This window comes from Hylobates moloch, unplaced genomic scaffold (genome assembly GCF_009828535.3).
Source record: "Hylobates moloch isolate HMO894 unplaced genomic scaffold, HMol_V3 SCAFFOLD_1, whole genome shotgun sequence".
NCBI classification, from domain to species: domain Eukaryota; kingdom Metazoa; phylum Chordata; class Mammalia; order Primates; family Hylobatidae; genus Hylobates; species Hylobates moloch.
This window is the reverse complement of record NW_026652276.1, coordinates 105,984,259-106,009,236: the sequence shown is the minus strand read 5'-3', so window position 1 is coordinate 106,009,236 and position 24,978 is coordinate 105,984,259. Positions and strand designations below refer to the sequence as shown.

The following is a 24,978-nucleotide window of genomic DNA, read 5'->3' as shown; positions in this document are numbered from 1 at the left end:
CACCTCGGCCTCCGCCTCCCAGGTTCAAGCAATTCTCCTGCCTCGGCCTCCCGAGTAGCTGGGATTACAGGCATGTGCCACCACACCTGGCTAATTTTGTATTTTTAGTAGAGACGGGGTTTCTCCATGTTGGCCAGGCTGGTCTTGAACTCCTGACTTCAGGTGATCTGCCCACCTCGGCCTCCCAAAGTGCTGGGATTACAGGTGTAATCTCTCCCTTCCATTTCCTCGTTGTCTCCTTTCACTCATAGGAATTACCATAGTTTGCATTTTCTAGAACTTTATAGAAGTAGAACTGCTATATGTACTTTTGTTGTCTGGCTTCTTTATCCCATGCGGCATAACTTTTCTGAAATTCATCCATGTTGTGTCTAACAATGGTTTTCTGAATCGTATTCCATTGTATGAATACACCACAATTTGTTAATCCACTAACCTACTGATGGACATTTAACATGCTTTCAGTTTCTGACTATCACAAATAAAGCTAAAATTAGTAGTCGTGTCTGAGTCTTTCTATGAATATATGCTTTTATTTATTTTGGTTAAATACCTAGAAGTGTAATGTACATCATACAAAAAATGTACGTGTGTTATTTTTAAAACCGCCAAACACTGTTAATACAAAATAGTTGTACCGTTTTACATTCCCACCAGCCATGCATGAGAGTTCCAATGACTCTACGTTGTCACCAAAACTTGGTATAGTCATTTTAACTTCAGACATTTTAATAGGTATGTAATGGCATCTCATTGTAGTTTTCATTTACATTTCCCTAATGATCAATGATGTTGAGTATCTTCTCAGATGCTTATTTGCCATCTGTATATCTTTTTTGCTGTGTATATTTTACCTATTTTTTTGTCTTGTGCTCATATCTTTTACCTATCTTTAAATTGGTAGTCTGTTTCCTTATTATTAAATTTCAAAAGCTCTTCATATGTTTTAGATATAAGTCCTTTATAAGACATGTGATTAACTTTGGGAGGCTGAGGCAGGCGGATCATGAGGTCAGGAGATGGAGACCGTCCTGGCTAACACGGTAAAACCCCGTCTCTACTAAAAATACAAAAAATTAGCCGGGTGTGGTGGCACATGCCTGCAGTCCCAGCTACTTGGGAAGCTGAGGCAGGAGAATGGCATGAACCCAGGAGGCGGAGGTTGCAGTGAGCCGAGATCACGCCACTGCACTGCAGCTTGGGTGACAGAGCGAGACTCCGTCTCAAAAAAAAAAGTAAAATTAATATATGCAATTGACAAATTTTTTTTTTCTGAGTTCATGGCTTGTCTTTTCATGCTCTTAACAGTATCTTTCAAAGAGAGAGCTCTTGGCTGGGCATGGGCTTATGCCTATATTCCCAGCACTTTGGGAGGCCAAGGCAGCGGATTACTTGAGGTCAGGAGTTTGAGATCAGCCAGGCCAACATGGTGAAACCCCATCTCTACTAAAAATACAAAAAAATTAGCTGGGTATGGTGGCATGTGCCTGTAATTCCAGCCACTCGAGGGGCTGAGGCATGAGAATCACTTGAACCTGGGAGGTGGAGGTTGCAGTAAGCCAAGATCACCCCACAGAACTCCAGCCTCAGTGACAGAGCAAAATTAAGTCTCAAAAAAAAAAAAAAAAAAAAAAACAGAGAGGGCTCTTAATTTTGATAAAGTCTGGTATACTAATTTGTTCTCTTATTAATAATGCTTTTAATGTCCTATTTTAAAAATATTTGCCTAACCTAGGATTTCAAAGGTTTTCTTCTGTATTTCCTTCCAGAATTTTTATGATATCATGCTTTACATTTAAGTGTATGATCCATTTTGAATTAAGTTTTGTGAGATCTAAGGATTGAAGTATGTATGTTTGCATGTATGCATATGATATGGTCCGGCTGTGTCCCTACCCAAATCTCATCTTGAATTGTAGTTCCCGTAATCCCCTAAACATGTTGTGGAAGGGACCAGGTGGGAGATAATTAAATCATGGGAGCACTTACCCTCATGCTGTTCCCACGATAGTGAGTTCTCATGAGATCTGATGGTTTTATAAAAGGATTTTCCCCCTTTTGCTTGGCACTTCTCCTTCCTGCCATCATGTGAAGAAGGACGTGTTTGCTTCCCCTCTCACAATGATTATGTTTCCTGAGGCCTCCTCAGCCATGTGGAACTGTGAGTCAGTTAACCTCTTTACTTTATAAATTACCCAGTCTTGGGCAGTTCTTTATAGCAGCATAAGAATAGACTAATGTAGCATGTATGCATGCATGTATGTGTATGTATTATGCATGCGTGTATTCCATATGGATAACTAGTAGTTTCACCAGGTTTCATTGATAAAACTATGCTTTCTCCACTGAATTGCCTTTGCATCTTAGTCCAGGAATCAATTCAGTAGTCTTCCATTTCTGGGTAAGATAAAGTAAGCATGTTCCACCCTTGCTCTCCCCATGAATGCAGCAATAAAATCAGGGCAGAATGCATGGTGCAGCTATTCAAGGACTCTGAACATGTACACTAACAGGCAGATCGGGAAAGATGATGAAAATTCACTGAACAACCAAACTGGTAATGAGTTTCCCATTTCCTCCTTCTGGCATTTCTGGGACTGAATTCAATATCGCCTGAAAGTTGAACGTAGGTATTAGCAAAACAGGGAATGCTCCAGGAGACACCTCTCATTCTGGCTTGATGAAAGGATACATGGTTTCCTAAGCAGTCATGGCAGTGGGGACAGTAGGAACCTCAAACTCTGAGGAAGGAGAGCCTTACTCTCCAATAAGATAATATGTGGTCCCAAAAGGATGGGAAAAATTTCTGTTGCTTTTTCTGTGTTTCTGCCCTCTGTTTGCTTGGCCCCAACACAACTGTAGTTGCAGAAAGCATGCAGCAGATTGGGGTTAACTAAAGCTGCAACTTTCTAGCTGGAGGGCCAACAAAAGGAGTACCAAGAAAATGGAAAATACTGATAAGATCATGGATAGGGAAAAGTTTGCTAAAGTAACTGCTTTGAGTTGTTTATAAATATTTGGGCTCAATTTCATATGAGCATATTGATTCAATCCTAATCAATCTATAAACTTTGAGAACTGAACAATGGAGTAGACAATAGCTTTGGTGCCAAACTAGTCACTGGTGTCACACACATGGGACAGATCTGAATAGCAATGCAAAAGCTTTGGAAATTAACTGAAATTGGAACCATAACCAACATAAAATTGGTCAGAACTTGAGGCCTGGATCCAACCAGACTGATCGCCTACTAAAACCAAAAAAATTCTACATTATCCATGACCCTGAATCACATAACAAAATACTCAAAATGTCAAGGATAAATTCCCAAAATACGATGAACCAAGAAAATCCAAATGTTTGGGTGAAGGTAACCAACACATGGGGTGCCAAAATGACATGGATGTTGGAATTATCTGGCAAAAAGGTAGCTACCATAAAATGCTCCAAAAAGCAATGGAGAACACTTTTGAAAAGAACAGGAAAACAAAGTCTCAGCAAAAAAGTAGAAGATACGAAGAATGACCATGTGGAAATTTTAGAACTTAAAAATACAATAACCAAAACTTTAAAAACACACTTAACCAGCTTCGCATGACATAACCAAAGAAAGAGCCAGAGAATCTGAAGATAGACCTATAGAAATCATGCAATCTGAACAACACAGAAAAAAAAGGAAGTTTGGGGAAAAAATGTGCACAGAGCCTCAAAGGCCTGTGGAAAAATTCCAGTACTATTTGTGTAATTAGAGTCCCAAAGGACAGAAAAAATATATGATGCAGAAAAATTACTTTAAGACATGATGGTTGAAAACTTTTCAAATTTTGCAAAATGCAGACAGTCTCCAAATTCAAATGGTCTGACTTAGGATTTTTTGACTTTACAATGATGCAAAATCAATACTCAAGTCAACAGAAACCATACTTTCGGTACCCATACAACCATTCTGTTTTTCACTTTCAGGACAGTATTCAATAAACTACATGAGATATTCAACACTTTATTATAAAATAGGCTTGTGTTAGGTGATTTTTCCCAACTATAGGCTAATGTAAGTTTTCTGAAGATGTTTTAGGTAAACTAGGCTAAGTTATGATGTTTGGTAGGTTAGTTATATTAAATGCATTTTCAACCTAAAGATCCTTTCAACTTAGGGTTGGTTTATCAGGATGTAACTCCATCATAAGTCAAGGAGCGTCTGTATGTAAATCTATGGATTCAGTAAGCTCATAGAATCAGAAACAGAGAAAGTCTCAAGAAACTCACATGAAGACACACCATAAACTGATGAGAACTAAGATAAAGAAAAACATCTTGAAAGTAAACAGAAAAATGATGCATTGCTTGTAGAAAAGCAATGATTCACAGAACTGCGGATTTCTCACGTGGAATCATGAAGGCCAGATGGAAGTGGAAAAATATTTTGAAAGTGCTGAAAGGAAAGAATGTTAAACCAAGAATTCTATATCCAGTGGAAATATCCTTTAGCAATGAAGGTGAAATAAAGACATTCTCACATGCAAGAAAACAAAGACAATTTCTTGCCAGTGGATCTGCTCTAAAACAATTGCTAAACGAGGTTTTTCAGACAGAAGGTGAATGATACGGAAAGGAAACCTGAAACCTCGGGGAATGAAGAAAAACAACATAAAAGGAAATATCTAGGTGAATGTAACAGACTATTCTTCTGTTGAAACGTTTAGCAAGCCGGGTGCAGTGGCTCACGCCTATAATCCCAGCACTTTGGGAGGCCAAGGCAGACAGATCACCTGAGGTCAGGAGTTCAAGCCCAGCCTGGCCAACATGGCAAAACTCCGTCTCTACTAAAAATACAAAAGTTAACTGGGTTTGGTGGCAGACGCCTGTAATCTCAGCTACTCGGAAGGCTGAGGCAGGAGAATAGCTTGAACCTGGGAGGCAGAGATTGCAGTGAGCCAAGATCGTGCCACAGCACTCCAGTCTGGGTGACAGAGAGACACTCTGTCTCCAAAAAAAAAAAAAAAGAAAAGAAAACTAGAAATACAAAGGCACTTTCTCAACCTTATAAAGGACATCTGCACCAAACTTCAAACAAACTTAGAGCTAGCATAATTTTAATGATGAAAGATGAGTGCTTTACCCCTAAGATCAGGAACAAGGAAATGGTATCCCCTTTCCAATTATATCCAAAATTGTTCTGGAGATTCATGCCCGTGCAATAAATTTCTTCATGTATCACCTTCTCCTAAGCATGAGGTTATTTAATGTTTTGTTTGAAATTATTATCACATATTTTGCTCAAATGAAAACCTGTAAATAGCTCAACCTCTGAATTTCAATTTTACCTGAATACTACTGGGATCATCTGTAAACACTGTGATTTTTATACATTCGAGCGCTTTTTACATATAAATATGGATCTAATTTTCCCTGTATGTTAAAAAAAATCTATCAATAAAAATTAGTTATTTATACTTACAAAAAAACTTAAAAAATATAAAAAAGGCATCCAGATTGGGAAAAAAGATTGTCTTTATTTACAGATGACATGGTAGTTGTATTAATTTGTTATTGCTGCATAAAAATTACCACCATCAGTGGCTTAAACACCCACTGTCTCATAGTTTCCTTAGGGCAAAAGTCTTGGTGTGGCCCAGCTGGGCTCTTTTCTCAGGGTCTCAAAAAGCTGAAATAAAAATGTTCAGTAAGCTCTATTCTCATCTGGAGCCTTGACCAGAAAAAAGAATCTGCTTTCAATGTGGTGGCTCACACCTATAATCCCAGCACTTTGGGAGGCCAAGGCAGGAAGACTGCTTGAGCCCAGGAGTTTGAGAACAGCCTGGGCAACATAGTAAGACCCTGGCTCTGCAAAACAATAAAACAGATTAGTCGAGTGTGGTGGTGCACACCTGTAGTCCCAGCTACTCGGGAGGCTGAGGTGGGGGGAATTACTTGAGCTCTGGAGGTCAAGGCTGCAGTAAACTGTGACTCTGTCACTGTACTCCAGCCTGGCAAAACAGCAAAACCCTGCCTCCAAGAAAAAAAAAAATGGAAAAGGAAAAAATAAAAGAATCTGCTTTCAAAGCATAATATAAAATTAAGCATATATAAAAATACAGACTTTAAACATTTTGAGACAGGGGCTTGCTATATTGCCCAGGCTGGTCTTGAACTCCTGGCCTCAAGCAATCCTCCTGCCTTGGCCTCCCAAAGCACTGGGATTACAGGCATGAGTCACTGTGCCTGGTCTAAAATATATAATTTTACTTAAAGTATATAATTCAGTGTTTGTTAGTATATTTACCATATTGTCTAACTATTACAACTATCTGATACTAGAACATTTCCACCACCCCAAACGGAAACCTCATTCTTCCCATTTTCCCCTTCTCCCCATCCCAACCGCTTATCTACATTTCATCTTGATGGGTTTGCCTATTCTGGATATATCTTATAATTAGAATCATACCATATACAGCCTTCTGTGTCCAGTTTCTTTGCCTAGCATAATGTTTTTAAGGTTTAACCATGTATGTATTTTATTCCTTTAATTGGCTGGTTAATATCCACTTTATGGATATACCATCTTTTGTTTATCCATTCATCAGCTGATGGACATTTGGGTTGTATTCAATTTTTAACTACTGTCAATAATTCTGCTACAAGCATTTATATACAAGTTTTTGTGTGAACATGTGTTTTCAATTCTTTTGTGTATGTATCTAGGCGTGGAATTGCTGGATCCTATGGTAACTCCATGTTTACCCTTTGAGGAATGCCAAGTTGTTTTCCAAAGTGACATCATTTTACACTACAATGCAAAAGGTTTACAATGTCTCCACATCCTTTCTGAAACTTCTTGTTGCTGTTGTTATCACCAGCCTAGTGGGTTTTGATCTTATTGTGGTTTTGATTTGTATTTCTCTAATGACTGATGACTTTGAGCATCTTTCATGTGCTTACTGACTACTTGTGTATCTTCTTTGGAGAAATATCTACTCTAATTATTTGTCCTTTTTTAATTTAGCTGTTTGTCTTTTGTTGAATTGTGCAAGTTCTTTATATTCTCTACATTTGACCATTATAACGTACTTTACTTGCAAATATTTTATCCCATTCTGTGGGTTATCTTTTCACTTTCTTGATGGTGTCATTTGATTCACATATGTTTTAGATTTTGATGAAATCCAATTTATCTATTTCTTATTTTGTTGCTTGGACTTTCTGATTCACATTTACGAAATTGCTGCCTAACCCAAGTCATGAGATTTATACCTGTTTCCCTCTACCAATTTTATAGCTTTAGCTCTGGCATTTGAAGTTAATTTTTGTATATGTTATGAGATAGGTATCCAACTTTGTGTTTTTTTGCATGTGGACATTTAGTTGTCTCAACATTATTTGTTGAAAAGACTGTTCTTTCCTCCATTGAATGGCCTTGGCACCCTTGTCAAAAATCAATCGACCAAAATGTATAGGTTTTCTTTTTGGATTCTCAATTCTATTCCATAGCATGTATTTTTATACTTATGCCAGTGCCACACTGCTTTGACTACTGTAGCCTTGTAGTAAGTTTTGAAATCAGAAAGTGAGTCCTCCAACATTTTCCTCCTTTTTAAGATTGTTTGTCTAGTCATGGTTCCCTGAATTTCTGTATGAATATTAAGATTAGCTTATTTTTGCACAAAGGCAGTTAGAATTTTGACAGCAGTTGCATTGAGTCTGCAGGTCAATTTGGGGAATCTTGTCTTTAGTTTTTTTAGACATATTTTCCTTTAGCTTTTTAAACATTTTATACATAGCTGATTAAAGTCTTTGTCTAGTAAGTCCACATCTGGGCTTCCTCAAGGGTAATTTCTGTTGATTGCTTTTTTACTCTTTGGGTAATATGGGCCACATTTTCTTGTGTGTGTTTTCCTTTTTTGCATGTATTGTAATTTTTTATTGAATGCTGAACATTTTGACTATTATAAAGGAATTATGGAAATTAGATCTCCCTTGCCTAGGGGTTTGTTGCTGATGCTTATTTTAGTTATTGTTTGTTTGTTTAGCAACTTCTCTGAACTAATTTTGTAAAGTTTGTATTATTTGTCATATGTGGGCACTGACAACTTTGTTCAGTTAGCTTAGTGGTTAGCTAATGAGCAGACTGAAATTTCCTTAAACTTACGAAACCCCAAATTTCCCAGTCTTTCCAGAAGAGCTCTGTAAGTTTCTCCAACACTCAGCCAAGAAGTTGACAAGTGTGACATAGTCTTCATTTTCTACCTGCCTAGAAGCTGAAGGTCAGCCAGAGGTGAGCACTTAGGGCCTCCTCAGGTCCTTCCTGGGCATACTCACAGCTCTGGGAATGAGTGTTAACTTCTAAATTCCCAGGAATATACTGGAGCTTTTCACAGCCTGCCCCTCCCCCTGCCCCCATTTCCCCCAAAGCATTTTATTTCCCAGCCATTCTTCCTAAACTTTTTGATTAGTCTGTTGTTTGCTTCAACTGTTATCCATTGGCTTAAGCAGCAGGAACTAAGTCATCTGCCTGCAAATGTTTTCATCTAACAACCACTGGTAGTGGTTTCAGCACTGGGTGATTTCCAAGTTAGATGAGAAAAAGTCAAGCCTTTTGAGCTATTTTTTTTCAAGGGAGCCATCAGACAAGCTAAAACAAATACTTACATTTTTTTGTGAATGAGGTTTATTCTGTTACCAGTACTGGACATGTGCGCTATCATTTCAAGGCTATCACTTATGTGGGGAGCAGAGAATAGGGAAAATTAACATTCCACAAAGCTTGTTGTTCTCACCAAAATTCAGCCATTTTTCTTGAATAAGTGCTTCCTGGGTTGCTGCAAGCTTTTGACTAGTTTCCAGAGTTCCAACAAGTTGATTCTGACCATTTTTTCAGGATTTTTTAATAGCTTTTATGGAAACACAGAATTTTAGAGTTCCTGATCTGCCATTTTCACTGATGTCATCTCTAGTTAATCACTTCAAGTAGAATGTAAAAAATCTTACCAGCACATAAGTCCTTTTATTCTCTTCTTTTATATTGTAGTTGTCTTATACGTTACTTCCATATACCTTAGAATCTCCATTAGCTAATGTTATAATCTTTACTTCCATCTGTCAAACATGTTTTTTTTTTTTGAGATGGAATCTCAAAATACAAATATAAAATCTTTTTTTGTATTTTTAGTAGAGACAGAGTCTCACCACGTTGGCCAGGCTGGTCTTGAACTCCTGACCCCAAGTGATCTGCCTGCCTCCACCTCCCAAATTGCTGCGATTACAAGCATGAGCCACTGCACCCGGCATGTATTCCTAGTTTTCTGAAAGTTTTTCTTTTTAAGTCAGGAATGAATGTTGGATTTTGTTAAATGCTTTTTCGGCATCTAACAAGATGATCATGTGGGTTTCCTTAGTCTGTTATGGTGAAGTATGCTGTTTGATTTTAGAATGTTAAACCAACTTTCCATTTCTGAGATAAACTTTCACTTGGTTGTGTTGGATTATCCTTTTTATATAGTATTTTTTCATTTGTCAAAATTTTGTAAAGAATATTTGTGGCTGTGTTCGTAAGTTTTTGTATGTTTTTTAGAGACAGAGTCTTGCTCTGTCACACAAACTGGATTACAGTGGTGTGATCACGGCTCACTGGAACCTCTAACTACTGGGCTCAAGCGATCCTCCCACCACAGCCTCCCAAAGTGCTGGGATTAGGGGTGTGAACCACCACACCCGGCCAGTTTATTCTCATTTTCTCTGATAATACAATAATTTTTAAAGGATACATTAAAGGGTTAAACCCTAAGTATATCCAATTAATGGCAATGGTAATAGCTAACAGTTACAGGGTGCATACCAGACACTAGACTAAATGCTCTTCATGAATTATCTCAATTAATACAACAGATATACCAAAAAAGTCACTCAACCTCTACAAGCAGCACTACACTATTCATTACATCGTTTCAAAATTCCAACTGACTACGGCTGGCAATTTCAAGCAATTAACAGCCATTCCCTGGTCTGGTCACAGTGTTCATGACCCAGGTCAAATTTCACCTTGAAAACTCTTGCAAACACGTTCACAAAAATGTCCAACAGAGACAGGACACTCTCAAAGAGGAGTTTTCTTCACACTACTTGAAAGCATCCCTTATTTATTGCATGTTTCTCATTTATTTCAGTCATATTTTAGCATTCTATCTGTGTAATCTATCCATCCATCCACCCCTAAGCAGCTGTGTAGCTGGTTCATCTCTTAATATGACTCTGATGTTAGGACTTAAAGCCTGCAGGGACCTGAAAATGACATGGCCACCTCCCAGGTGCATGAGAATATTTTTGGAGACTGATGGCATCACGTGCAACCTTCTCCCACTCACTCGACTTCACTCAACTTCTCTGTTTCAATTCACTACAACTCTTTACCACGCAAGAAACCAAGTATGCCTGTCGGTCTATGCTGTAGAAGGAGAAGTATTATAAATAGGATATTTGCTACTGACACATAATATGTGAAGAGCAGTGTAGATAGTTACAAACAGTGCACATTGTTTTTTATTCATTTGATGAATTCTCCAACAGTCAGGAAATCCAATAGTCAGACAAAGGAAGATCCCACTTAGGTTCCACAGCCCTATGCCAGCTGGATACCAGTCAAACCCCACAAATCAGCAAATGCCAAGCTTCAATGAAAATGAAAAAGTAAACATGGGGCCTACAAGAAGACACTGCAACATGTAGGAAGGAAAACATTGTCCCAAGTCTCAAAGAAAGAGCCTATTCCATCTTAAGAAACAGAAGTAGGCTGGGTGCAGTGGCTCACACCTATAATCCCAACACTTTGGGAGGATCATTTGAAGCCAGGAGTTCCAGACCTGCCTGGCCAACATAGCAAGACCCCGTCTCTACAAAAAATATAAAAATTAGCCAGGCATGGTGGTGCGCATCTGTAGTTCCAGCTGCTCAGGAGGCTGAGGCAGGAGGATCGCTTGAGCCCATGACTTCTCATTTACCTGGGAGGTGACCGTGTTTGTTTTCAGTTCCCTGCAAGCTTCATGTCCTAGCATCAGAGTCATATTAAGAGACAAACCAGCTAGACGGCTGCTCAGTGGGTGGGTGGATGGATGGATGGATAGAATAGATATTAGATTAGATTAGATTAGATTAGATTAGATTAGATTAGATTAGATTAGATAGACAGACAGACAGGTGATAGAGCTAAAGTTCGCTTGAGCCCTGAGCCTCACCCAAGGCTGCAGTGAGCTATAAAGCCATGGCACTCCAGTCTCGGCAACAGAGCAAGACTCTATCTCAAAAAAAAAAAAGAAACAAGTAAATTTTAGAAACCATGTCGATGGGGTCACCCTAAAAGGATGCAGGAAGACATGGCCTTTGTGAGACTGGGGCAGATCACTGCAAAGACAGCACAGCATAGTGACAGGGAAGCCACAAACAAGAAAATAAGGAGAGAGGAATGAAACATCCAGCAGCTGAATAAAAATGCACATCAGAGGCAATAAAGACTAGATGTTTTCCTGAAAAATAAACCAAAGTTTTGATATAAGAGAGAAACTAGAAGAGCTCTCCCAGAATGCAGACGGAAAGCACAAAAATATAAACATGTTGATAAATGTGTATTAAATTATGCAGAGCAAAGAATGAAGACGCTACCTAAGAATTATAGGTGTTCCTTGCTTTTACACTGCTGGTGAGAGTGTAAATTAGTTCAACCATTGTGGAAGACAGTGTGGTGATTCCTCAAGGATCAAGAACCAGAAATACCATTTGACCCAGCAATCCTATTACTGGGTATATACCCAAAGGATTATAAATCACTCTACTATAAAGATACATGCATACGTATGTTTATTGCAGCACTATCAACATTAGCAAAGAGTTGGAACCAACCCAAACGCCCATGAATGGTAGACTGGATAAAGAAAATGTGGCACATATATACCATGAATACTATGCAGCCATAAAAAAGAATGAGTTCATGTCCTTTGCAGGGGCATGGTTGAGCTGGAAGCCATCATTTTCAGCAAACTAACACAGGAACAGAAAACCAAACACCCTGTGTTCTCACTCATAAGTGGGAGCTGAATAATGAAAACACATGGAAACAGGGAGGGGAACATCACATACCAGGGCCTGTCAGGGGCATGGGGGCAAGGGGAGGGACAGCAATAGGACAAACACCTAATGCATGCAGGGCTTAAAACCCAGCTGACGGGCTGATAGGTAGAGCAAACCACCATGGCACATGTATACCTATGTAACAAACTTGCACATTGTGCACATGTATCCTAGAATTTAAAAGTAAAATTTTCAAAAAAGAATTACAGATGCTCCAAGATATAAGCCAAACCCATAGAAGAGAGACAATCCTAAGAAAAATGCATAACTTTTTTTCTGAACTTATCAAATTAAGTATGTAGTTCAAAGTGGATCACAACTTGGTGAAATCAATGAGAGGAGACTCACAGGTAATAGTAACATTTTTGAAATGTATGGGTGAAGGGGATAAAATCACTGCAATGTACAAGCAAAACAAAACAAAAATGGAAGCCCCTTGGATGGACCCTAAGAGGAATAAAAGCTACAAGTGTTGGAAACAAGTCCTTCAGCTGATGGCAGCACTGTCCGTGGGCACTTCCAGCTGTGACCCAGCAATGGCTATATCCAGGGAGATCAGCAATAGGAATTTTTCTATCAGTGCAAGACGTTCATGGGAGAGGGCCGTCTTAATGATGAACGATGAGAAAGGGAGAAAAATGACAGCCATCCGGCAAGAAATAAAGAGAAACTGGGCGCGCAGACATGTGAGAAACACCTCTGCAGAGTCTGGGAGGCTTAAATTCCCAGAGTGAGTGACAGACTGTCAGAAAAAATGCTTCCTGGTGACTGTTATTAGAATTGCATTTTTTATTTCAATTTTTTTTAGATTTAAGGGTACATGTGCAGGTTTGTTACATGAGTATATTGTATAATGCTGAGGTTTGTGGTACAATTTTATCCATCACCCACGTAGTGAGCATAGTACCCAATAGGTAGTTTCTCAACCCTTCCCCACCTCCCTCCCTTCCTCCTCTAGTAGTCCCCAGTGTCTGTGGTTTTAGTCTTTTATGTACATGTGTACCCAATGTTTAGCTCCCACTTATAAATGAGAACATGCAGTATTTGGATTTCTGTTTCTGCGTTAGTTCACTTAGGATGATAGTCTCCAGCTGCACCCATGTTGCTGCAAAGGACAAGATTTCATTTTTTTTTTCTTTGAGATGGAGTCTCGCTCTGTTGCCAGGCAGAGTGCAGTGGTGCGATCTTGGCTCACTGCAACCTCCATCTCCTGGGTTCAAGCAATTCTCCTGCCTCAGCCTCCCAAATAGCTGGGACTACAGGTGCACACCACTATGCCCAGCTAATTTTTGTATTTTTGTAGACACGGGGTTTTCATATTGGCCGGGATAGTCTCCATCTCTTGACCTCATGATCCACCCTCCTCGGCCTCCCAAAGTGCTGGGATTACAAGCATGAGCCACCATGCCCAGCCAGGATTTCGTCCTTTTTTATGGCTGCGTAGTATTCTATGGTGTATGTGTACCACATTTTCTTTATCCAAATCCACCGGTGATGAGCAGCTAGGTTGATTCCATGTCTTTGCTATTGTGAATAGTGCTGCAATGAACGTAAGAGTGTATGTGTCTTCCTGGCAGAACAATTTATTTTCCCTTGGGTCTGTATTCTGCAATGAGACTGCTGGGTGAAAGGACACTTCTGCTTTTAGTTCTTTGAGAAATCTCCTAACTGCTTTCCACAGTGGTTGAACTAATTTACATTCCCACCAACAGTGTATGAACGTTCCCTTTTCTCTGCAGCCTCATCAACATCTGTTATTTTTTGACTTTTTAACTAGTGTGAGGTGGTATCTCATTGTGGTTTTGATTTGCCTCTCTCTGGTGGTTAGTGATGTGGAGCATTTTTTCATGTTCGTTGGCTGCCTGCATGTCTAGGATGTGATCCCCAGAGAGCAGGCCCTATGGGATGCTGTCTTCACTTCTGTTCCTAGCAGCTGGCGCAGATGGTCCTTGCATAACTGCAAGTATAGGACCCCATCCTACCTCCAAGGAATTGTTCTGGGAAGGGACAGAGCAGGGAGTCTTTACAATGAGAAGAAAAGTCCTGTCTGAAAATTTTTTCCTGCCCAATAGAGAGAATAAGCAATGATTTCACAGCTTATTTTCCAATCCATAGTGCAGCTAAGGGTGGAGGCATACAGGAGTTGGCCCTGTTGTCCCATTAGCATCACAATAATCCCCCTTTTTAAAATTTTACTTTAAGTTCTGGGATACCTGTGCAGAACATGCAGGTTTGTTACATAGGGATACCTGTTGACCCAGCAATCCCATTACTGGGCATATACCCAAAGGATTATAAATCATTCTACTATAAAGACACATGCACCCGTATGTTTATTGCAGCACTATTTACAATAGCAAAGACTTGGAACCAACCCAAATGCCCATCAATAATAATCCCCATTTCTTGTGCATAAATGCATTCCTGGATATGACTTGGAGGAAGAAGGCGGCCAAATGCTTTCTCCATTACGGGCAGGGGACGTTTTTGCAGATTATGTTGCCTTTAATAAAATAGTTTTTTTCCATCGTGTGGACTTACATAAAACTGTCTCTGAGAAGTATAACTTTTCCTTGGGAGGTGAGTGAATGTCTGCAAGTGTGTGCATATTCTCTCTAAGATCTACTCCTGGGGGATCAGAAGAACACAGAGAGAATAAAAAAGGTTATGTTGATTTCAATAAATGCTGCTGGAACAACTGAATGATCATACACAAAGAAATGAACCTTAAAAAAATGAAGAGAGGAAGAAAATGAACCTAAATATAGAACTTATACCTTTTTATTAATTTGGATTAATGAAAATTAATTCAAAAATGGGGCTTGGTGTTGTGTGCCTGTAATCCCAGCTACTCAAGAAGTTGATGGGGAGGATTGCTTGAGCCTGGGAGTTCGAAGCTGCAGTATGCTATGGTGCACCTGTCATCAACTACTGCACTCCAGCCTGGGCAACACAGTGAGATCCCATCTCAAGAAAAAGAAAAAGAAAAAGCAAAATGTATCATAGGCCTTAATGCAAAACACAAAACTATAAAATGTCTAGAAGAAAACATAGAAAGTAGAGGTGACCTTGTGTTTGGTGGTGAGCTTTCAGATAAAACACCAAAAGCATGATCCATGAAAGAAAAAAAATTACTAGTTTGGACATTATTAATATTTAAAAATACACTTTTAAGAGAATGAAAAGATGAACCACAGATTGGGAGAAAAATATTTGAAGAACACATATCTGATAAAGGACTTGTAGTCAAAATATACCAAGAAGTCTTAAAACTCAAAAATGAAAAAAACAAAGAATCTCATGGGAAAAGTGGTCAAAAGATTTGAACATACTCCTTAGTAAGAAAAAATATACAGATGGCAAGTAAACATACGAAAAGATGCTCAACATCGTTCGTCATAGAGAATTGAAAATTAAAACAAGATACCCCTACACACGCATTAGAATAACTAGAACATGTTTTAAAAGACAACAGTAACTGCTAGCAAAAATGTGCAGCAACAAGAACTTTCTTCCATGATGATGGGAATACAAAATGGTACATATCACTTTGGGAGACAATTTAGAAGTTTCTTACAAGGCTAAACATAATCTTATCACATGATTCAGCAATCATGGTCTCAGGTATTTACTCAACTAATTTGAAAACATTATGTCCACACAAAAATCTACATGCAAATGTTTATAGCAGCTTTACTCAGAATCACAGAAAGGTGGAAGCAATTAAGGTGTCCTTTAATAAGTGAATGGATAATAAGCAAACTGTGGTGCATCTATGAAATGGAATATTATTCATATTGATATGGTTTGGCTTAATGTCCCCACCCAAATCTCGTCTCGAATTCTCATCCCCAGGTGTCAAAGGAAAATGGAATATTATTCAGTTATAAAAAAGAAATGCCGTATTGATACGGTTTGGCTCTGTGTCCCCATCCAAATCTCATCTGGAATTCTTATCCCCAGGTGTCAAGGGAGGAACCTGGTGGGGATGACTGGATCATGGGGGTGGTTTCCCCCATGCTGTTCTTCTGATAGTGACTGAGTTCTCACAAGACCCAACGGTTTAAAAGTGTGTGGCAGCTTCCCCATCACACACTCTCTCTCCTGCTGCCATGTGAAGAAGGTCCTTGCTTCCCCTTCACCTTTCCACCATGACTGTAAGTTTCCTGAGGCCTCCCTGACCATGCAGAATTGTGAATCAATTTAACCTTTTTTATTTATACATTACCCAGTCTTGGGTAGTTCTTCATAGCAGTGTAAAAACAACTAATACAAATTATCAAACCACAAAGACATGGATTGATCTTAAATGCGTATATGTAAGTGAGAGAAGGCAGTTTGAAAAGGCTACCTACTGTATGCTTCCAATCACACAACATTCTGGAAAAGGCAAAACTATCAGGGATAAAGGGAAAGGTTGCAGAGGTGAAGCAGACAGCATTTTTCAGGGCAGTGAAACTATTTTGTACGGAACTGTAATTGTGGATACATGACAATATGTATTTGTCAAAACCCACTGAACTTTGGCACAAAGAATGAATCTTAATGCATGCAAATTTTAAAAAATGATCTAGGAGGTCCAAGGAATCCCAGGATGGAATACAGAATGTGACAAATCAATCTGTATTACAAATGGTATGACACAAACTCACTGAGGCGGTTAGGAGAAAAGTGCTGACTTAAGTGACGTTGGAAATGGCTGAATTCTAGAAAACTCACTGCAAAGGAACTATACATAAGCGTTTTAGTTGATAAGGTTGTCTCCTATGAGTGAACTGGTTAACAATTCTGATATTACTGTACATGTAAACTAGACCTGAACAATTAAGCAAATAAATGGTGGATGGTAGGAGCCAGATTGCGGTATTGAAGTGGGGGTTTCCAATAAACAAGGGGAGAATTCTAGGATGACCATGTAATAATAGATTACAGTTGGAGACATCAGTGTAAACCTATGTGTTGTTAGTGTTTTTTAGAGATGGGGTATCACTCTTTCACCCAATCTGGAGTACAGTGCAGCTGTACTCAACTGCAACCTTGAACTCCTGGGGCTCAAGAGATCCTCCTACCTCAGCATTCTGAGTAGCTAGGGCTACAGGGGCATGCCACCACACCTAGCTAATTAAAAAAAAAATTAAGGGGTCTTGTCACCTTGCCCTGGCTGGCCTTAACCCCATGTTTAGTTCAATATAGATACAGATAGTTACATATAGAAGTATAGATATGTGTACATACATGGGTTAGTATATATACATAAATTTCATTATTCTGTCAGCTGAGGAAACCTAGAAGTAACAATGCCCCAGTAGCAATACGCAAGATGAGCCTGGAGCATCTTTTAGTGCCAGAAAGAAAGTTCTCAAAACACATGGGGCAACAGTTCCCAATAGTTAAGAGTGCAACAGTTTGAGCAATAAAAGAAAAAAAGTTGTATTGGATCATAACCCAAAGTGTAAAATAAATATCCATAAATCCATACTTATGAAAATACATGATCAAACTAAAGAAGGAAGGGAGGAAGGGAGGGAAGGAAGGAAGGAAGAAGGGAAGGGAAGGGAAGGAGGGAAGGGGGGAAGGGAGGAAGGGAGGAAGGGAGGAAGGAAGGAATCGCCCATACAGAAGAATTCCAAGTAATTTATAGGTAATCTGCTCTCATGGAGCAGGAGCTTGACTCGTTTCTTAAGTGTAGTCTGTGCAGTGACTTTCTCCCAAAGGATACAGTATGGAAAGAGGGAAAAGTTGTAACTTCACAGTAGAGACACCTGACAAACACACTCCCTCCGCTGGGTGATCAAGGTCAACATCAACCGTGATAATCATGTTGCTAGTGAAAAGCCTTTGATATGACGTGATGAAAATGGCCCTTCCCCTCTGTGATCTTCCTCCCCTAAACCCATCACCCCAGTCTAATCATGAAAAAACCGTCAGATGAATCCCAATTGAGAGACAGTCTACAATATACCTACCCAATACTTTTCAAAGCTGTCAGGGTCATCAAAAATAAGAAAAGTCTGAGAAACTGTCACAGCCAAGGGGAACTAAGGAGACAGGACAAGTAAATGGACCATTGCCAGGCACAGAAGGACAAATACCACATGATCTCACCCATATGTCATCTGAAAAGGTTGATCTCATAGAAGTTGAAAGTAGAATAGAGGTCACCAGGTGTTGGGGAGAATTGGGGGATGGGGGTAGGGAGAGGCTGGTCAGTCGGTATAGTCACAGTGAGATGAGAGGAATAAGTTCTGTGTTAGTCTATTGCACGGTAGGGTGACTGTAATTAACAATAATATGTTGTATATTTCCAAAGAGTTATTAGGTTGGTGCAAAAGTAATTGTGGGTTTTGCCACTGACTTTTAATGGTGAAACGCACAATTGCTTTTGCACCAACCTAGTAAAGAAAGGACTTTTTAAAATGTTCTTCCAACAAAGAAATGATAAATGTTTGAAGTGATGAATATGCTAATTACCCTGATTTGATCAATACACAATCCACAAATGTGTAACATTACGCTGTGACCCATAAATATGACAGTTATTATGTCCATTAAAAAAATAAAATAAAATTTTTCAAGAAGGGGCACGTCCTTCCATCTTCCCAAGAGGTACTTCCTACCTCTTGTCCTGCCTGGACACGGTCTCAGGAGTCTTGCAGAGCAAGGAAAAATGAAAAAAAAGAAACAAACAAACAAAAAAAGGTACCGTTATATCCTATAATGAGATCCAAGGACAGAAAAAGGACATTAAGTAAAAACCCAAGGAAATTTGCATAAATCATGAGCCTTAATGAATAATAATGTATCAAAGTGGTTCATTAACCGCAGCACACGTACCACACTTAAGTAAAATGCTAATGGGCGATACTGCGTGTTGGGGATATGGGCACTCTGTGCTATCTTTGCAATGTTTCTGCAAATCCAAAACTGTTCTAAAAAAAAAGTTTATTTTTAAAAAATTTAGTCTCATATTGTCTCCCCCATCTGTGCCCTCTCCCTAAAAGATGGCCTAAAAATGTGTAGAGAAAGAAAATCACGGCTTAAGCATTCTGCGTGCTGATCCCACATACGTGACCACAGACACCTGTTGGTCTCCAGGGGCATGTGTCTTGTCACCCGGTCGCAGGTGTGCACTGGCTGGCCAACAATCCTGAAGTTCAGAACTGGTGCATTTGGGCTCCTTCTAGTTGGTGCAATGCTTTCAGGATTCCTGGCATCTGGGCTTCCTCTCAGCTGTGTGGCTGCAGATCACTGGGTCTCTATTTTGCCCTCTCTCTAGACCTGGCCCAGTAGGCTACATCCATCCTCTGTTCTGGAAACACCCTGGCATCCAGCGCTTCCTTCAGTTACCACAAAGCTATTGAGTGAGACTCAGGAAAGCTACCTTGTTGCGCTCTCTACTCATTTAACTAGACTTGCAAGCAGCATTTTGAGCAGGTGCTCTGTCCGATAGGCTCCCAAGGTCTCCATGCAGGAGCAAGGCAGGAGCCCCTGTCCCTGGTATTCACATCAAACACCCCCTGGGGACCAATCCCAGAGAGAAGGATGCAGGAATTCTTCTACTTCTCCTGCCTCTTTCTCATTTTGCCCTTGTCTTCTCCAACTTTTGATCAGAAAGTAGAAGTTTCCTTTACTTCTGTTTCATAGCCTCCTTCTTTCTGGCTCCATCCTCAAAATTAAGCCTTAAAAGTATCCGAGGCATCTTCTTTACATTAGGAAAAGAATTTTTAAGCCTTAAAAGTGTCAGAGGCATCTTCTTTACACTAGGAAAAGAATTCAAAAATCTGAGTCTTCCCTGTTAGGCTTTAATTTTGCAAGCTTTCGCTGCCCGTGAAGCATGGTTTTAAAGCGTAATGTCTCCTTAAGAAGTCAAATGACTGTTGTTGTCTTGCCCTGGGGTAAAAAGTCTCTTGACTTAAGCTCAGTTGCAATCAAATACCAATGGGCCGGGCTTGGTGGCTCGCGCCTGTAAACCCAGCACTTTGGGAGGCTGAGGCAAGTGCATCACCTGAGGTCAGCAGTTCAAGACTAGCCTGGCCAACATGGTGAAACCCTGTCTCTACTAAAAATACAAAATTAGCTGGGCATGGTGGTGCATGCCTGTAATCCCAGCTACTCGGGAGGCTGAGGCAGGAGAATCCCTTGAACCCAGGAGGCAGAGGTTGTGGTGAGCTAAGATCACGCCACTGCAGCCATTGCACTCCAGCCTGGGCAACAAGAGCAAAACCCCATCTAACAAAAAAAAAAAAAAAAAAAAAAAAGAAGAAGAAAGAAAAAAAAAGGAAGGGGAGAATTAACAAGCACTAGTTTGGTATTTGCCAAAATATTATTCCCATGGCTTACTGCTGGGGTAGTATGATGAGTTCTATGGGCTGGCTGGGTGGGACACCAGGTTGGCTAAGGAGAGGTGGGACCTTTGCCTTGGGAAGACCTGAAAAAAGAAGCACTGGCTCTAAACAATAAGAGGGATTGGGGCCAGGCACGGTGACTCACCCCTGCAATCCCAGCACTTTGGGAGGCCAAGGCAGGTGAATCATGAGCTCAGGAGTTCGAGACCAGCCTGGCCAACGTCGTGAAACACCACCTCTACTAAAAATACAAAAAAATTAGCGGGGCATGGTGACGGGCACCTGTAATCCCCGCTACTCAGGAGGCTGAGGCAGGAAAATCGCTTGAACCTGGGAGGCAGAGGTTGTAGTGAGCCGAGATCACGCCACTGCACTCTATCCTGGGTAACAGTGCGAGACTCCGTCTAAAAAAAAAATAAAAATAAAAATAAGAGAGAGATTGGCTGCCCTGAGACAGTGACACGTGGCTGAGAAACTCACCAGCCAGGGGGCCCAAGAATAGAATTCAAGAGGTCCACAAATTTGGAAGGAAAAGAATACACCTTTATTTCCATTATCCTATAAATGAAATCTAGCATTTTCTTCTATTAGGAATGCAAGCCACAAGGCACCGTGGAATTAGCAATGCCTGTGATTATGCCACTAATATTTTACTATCATGTTCCCACTGTCCCAATTACTTTGAAATGTTGTTTATGCTTACCATAACAGCACTTCAAAATTATGATTATTATATCTACCAATAGCCCTTATTATTTAATGCATCAACAAAGAAGCACATGTGTTATTGTATCAACACATTTGTTCTGTTTAGTATTTTTGATACCATACTTATGTATAATACATTTCCCTTTGTTGTTACCTCAAGTATTCTGTTTTATGCATTTAGAAACATAATTCACAGGCTTCACCAGACTGCCAAAGGGATCCATGCACCAAAAGCACCCTTAAAATATATTTTTTTCTGACTCTAAGAAGGTTTCTTTGTACATTGTAATTTTTCCTGACATTGAAATTCTCCAGTTACTCCCAAGCCTTCGGTAAAATCTGATTTATATACATCTGCTGTGTGTTAATGGGCTTGTGGAGAATTGAGAGAGGATGGAGTAAAACAAATTTCATCCTCCCTACTCACCTCCCAACCCCAGAGGCTGGTGACTTGGTAGCAGCCTCATATTGAAAGAAGATGGTAGATCCAGAGTCCCAGATGCAGACCCAAAGTGAAGCTGCAGAGGGCTAAGATGCTACCAAGCCCAGTTAGGTTAGGAAAAATGTTAAGAGATAAACACTCTTCAAACCTAATAATGATCAGAGGTATCCATAGGATCCTCAGATTGCTGGAAGGCATCTTATCTTGACTTCCCCTAGAATCCTACTTTTCCATTTCACCCAGCAAGAAACCAGAAGATCCCAAAGAGGTGCACTGCTAGGACCAGGTAGCAAAAGGACCCAGCATGATGAAGAAGAAGTGTGGTAGTTTTAAAATATGGCCCGATATAGATTGGCTGTGTCCCCACCCAAATCTTATCTTGAATTGTAGCTCCCATAATTCCCACATGCTGTGGGAGAGACCCAGTGGGAGATAATTGAATCATGGAAGGGGTTTCCCTCACACTGTTTTCATGGTAGTAAGTCTCAAGAGATCTGCTGGTTTTGTAAATGGGAGTTCCCCTGCACAAGTTTGTGGGGTTTTTTGTTTTTGTTTTTGCCTGCCACCATGTAAGACATGCCTTTCACCTTCCACCATGATTGTGAGCCGTGCGCCCCCAGCCACACATGGAACTGAGTCCATGAAACCTCTTTTGCTGTATAAATTACCCAGTCTCAGGTATGTCTTTATCAGCAGCATGAAAACAGACTAATACAGTCCCCAAATTCATTCAGCCTCCTTCTATTGAGATGTAGTGTCTACGCCTCCACTCCCTGAGTCTAAGAGGATTTGCACTGCTTTGACCCCTAGAGTATGGCAGAAGCAATAGCTTGCAAGGTTAAGTCCTAAAAGGCCAACCGGGTTCCATCTGTTTCTCTTGGAAGGCTCACTGAGATGCTCTTTTAGGATGCTCTTCTTACAACCCAGATACCAAGCTGTCAGAACACAAGCCACATGGCAAAGCCATATGTAGATGCTCCCAGCTGAGCTAGTCCTTCAGCCATCTCATCCAAGGCACCTGACATGGAAGTGATCAAATAATGTCAGGCCCCAGCCATCTGCGTTTTTCCAACAGAGGTACCAGACATCCTTGGAGCAGAGACAAGCTGTCTCTACTGAATTCCTGACCTCGAGATTCCACAAGCACAGGATGGTTGTTGGTTTATCCCCCTGAGTTTGGGGCGGTTTATTACAAATCAATAGTAACTGGACTAAGAGACAAGAAGTTCAGGAAGAGGCTCCTGTGATGGCCACATGGTTCATGGATGGAGAGCTGAACGGTGCTGATGGGAGAGACTGGGGAAGGGGCACATAGCGAAACAGGACTGAAGATCGACTTGTGTCTCTACAGTGCCCTTTGCACTGTGATGAGTAGAAATGACTAGTGCCCAGAGTAGCACTGTTTCATATGGTCTTCTGCTAACAGCAAGACTATTTAGGGCATGAACTCTATTGACTAATCCTCTCCCCTACCCCAGTTTCTCAATAGGAGCAAAATCCTCAAATTAAAATTTGATACAGGTCAATGCAGTGGCACATGTCTGTAATCCCAGCAGTTTGGGAAGCCAAGGTGGCAGGATCACTTGAGGCCAGGAGAGTTCAAGACCAGCCTGGGCAACATAGAAAGACCCTATTTAAATTAAAAAAGATCTTGTTTAGTTTTAAAAAAAATTAACTAGCCAGGCATGCTGGCATGTACCTGCTGTCCCAGCTACTTTGGAGGCTGAGGTGGGAGAACTGTTTGAGCCCAGAAGTTCAAGGCTGCAATGAGCTATGATCTCACCACTACACTCCAGCCTGGGCAATACAGCAAGACCCTGTTTCTTGAAAAAAAAATTAGTACAAACACCAGGAGTGTGTTAGATGAATTCAGTCTCTCAGTGATTCCAATTATTTCCATGAAAGGGCTTCTAATGAAGGAGAATTACAGGGTCATAGCCCAAAACAGCCCAGCTACAAGCAAAAACCATCTTTAAAGTCCAATATTTTTGTCTTAAAAACTAACATTCTACACCATAACATATGAAGTATGTTTTTAATAGTACAATGTCTTAAATTACCTGTCATGAGGTAAGAAGGACATTGCATGAACATGTACTCTGTTTATCATCAGATGTCAGATGTACTCTGTCCCACAGCTGGGCCCCCCCAAGCAAATGCCAAAAGAATAGGTATACAGAATTCTGATGCACTAAAGCCCTTTTGAAGGAATCAGGTGCCTAGGGGTCGGCCATTTAGCTTATTGACCACAGAGTTTTGTTTTGTTTTGTTTTGTTTTCTATTTTGAGACAGAGTCTCGCTCTGTCACCCAGGCTGCACCTGCAGTGGCACAAGCTCAGCTCACTGCAATCTCCACTTCCTGGGCCCAAGCGATCCTTCTGCCTCAGCCTCCCGAGTAGCTGGGATTACAGGCATGGGCCACCGTGCCTGGCCTCGGAGCACTCTTAAATATTTATCAGCATTGATGTTATTCATCAAATTGTGGCATGTTTTATTAAAAGAATCACATAGGAAGTAAATGGATCCTGCATGAACAGAAGATTTCCAAGAGATGGGGTCAGCAAATCTCCAAGAAGGTGAAAAAGTGATCAAAATTTCTTAGCTAAGATCACTGGTAATATGTACAGTGGAGTGCAGAATTTACACTTTGTGCATATAGAATTTTTTTCATCATGAAGACACTTCTCTTGATCCTGCACCCTCTCACTTCCTCAAGGACATGACTCCGTTAATGGTCGCCCTCAAGCACTTCCTTTCTGTCGCCTCCTTCCCCTCCACTCTGGTGTCCTCGTCCTCAAAAGCCCTTCCCTTAGGTGAATTGGTATGGTAATTCTGGAGAGCAATTTGGCAAAACGTAGCAGAAGAAAAAATGTACATGTTTTGACCCAGATGTTTCACTTCTAGAAAATGTGTCTTTAGCTATGCTTGCACAAGTTCATAAGGATAAATGTTGCTCATACACAGATGCTCTTTGAAGCATTGCCTGTGAGAACAAAAACAGAGCATGACCTGAACAGACATCATTACGGGACTGGTCCAGTACATTGCAGTACAATAGAAAAGGATGCTGGTAATAAACTGTGGAGTGAAAAAAAAAAGTTGCATAGCAATGTGATCACATTCATAATAATAAGCTGCACATTTTGATGTATATATGCTTATTTAATCGGAGTATATGGTACAACTTCAGGAGTACTACTGACTTTTTTTTTTTTTTTTTGAGACACAGTCTCACTATGTTGCCCAGGCTGAAGTGCAGTGGTGCAATCATAGCTCACTGCAACCTTAAATTCCTGGGATCAAGCAATCCTGCCACCTCAGCCTGCTGCGTAGCTGAGACTACAAGGGTACCACCATGCCCAATT

General features: G+C 40.4%; 1 protein-coding gene across 7 annotated transcripts in view; it reads right to left on the bottom strand.

Moving 5' to 3' along the window:
- Positions 1-24,978, bottom strand: part of CALN1 (calneuron 1) — a 666,785-nt gene that overhangs the window by 589,612 nt on the left and 52,195 nt on the right. The gene's annotated exons all lie outside the window — the stretch shown is intronic.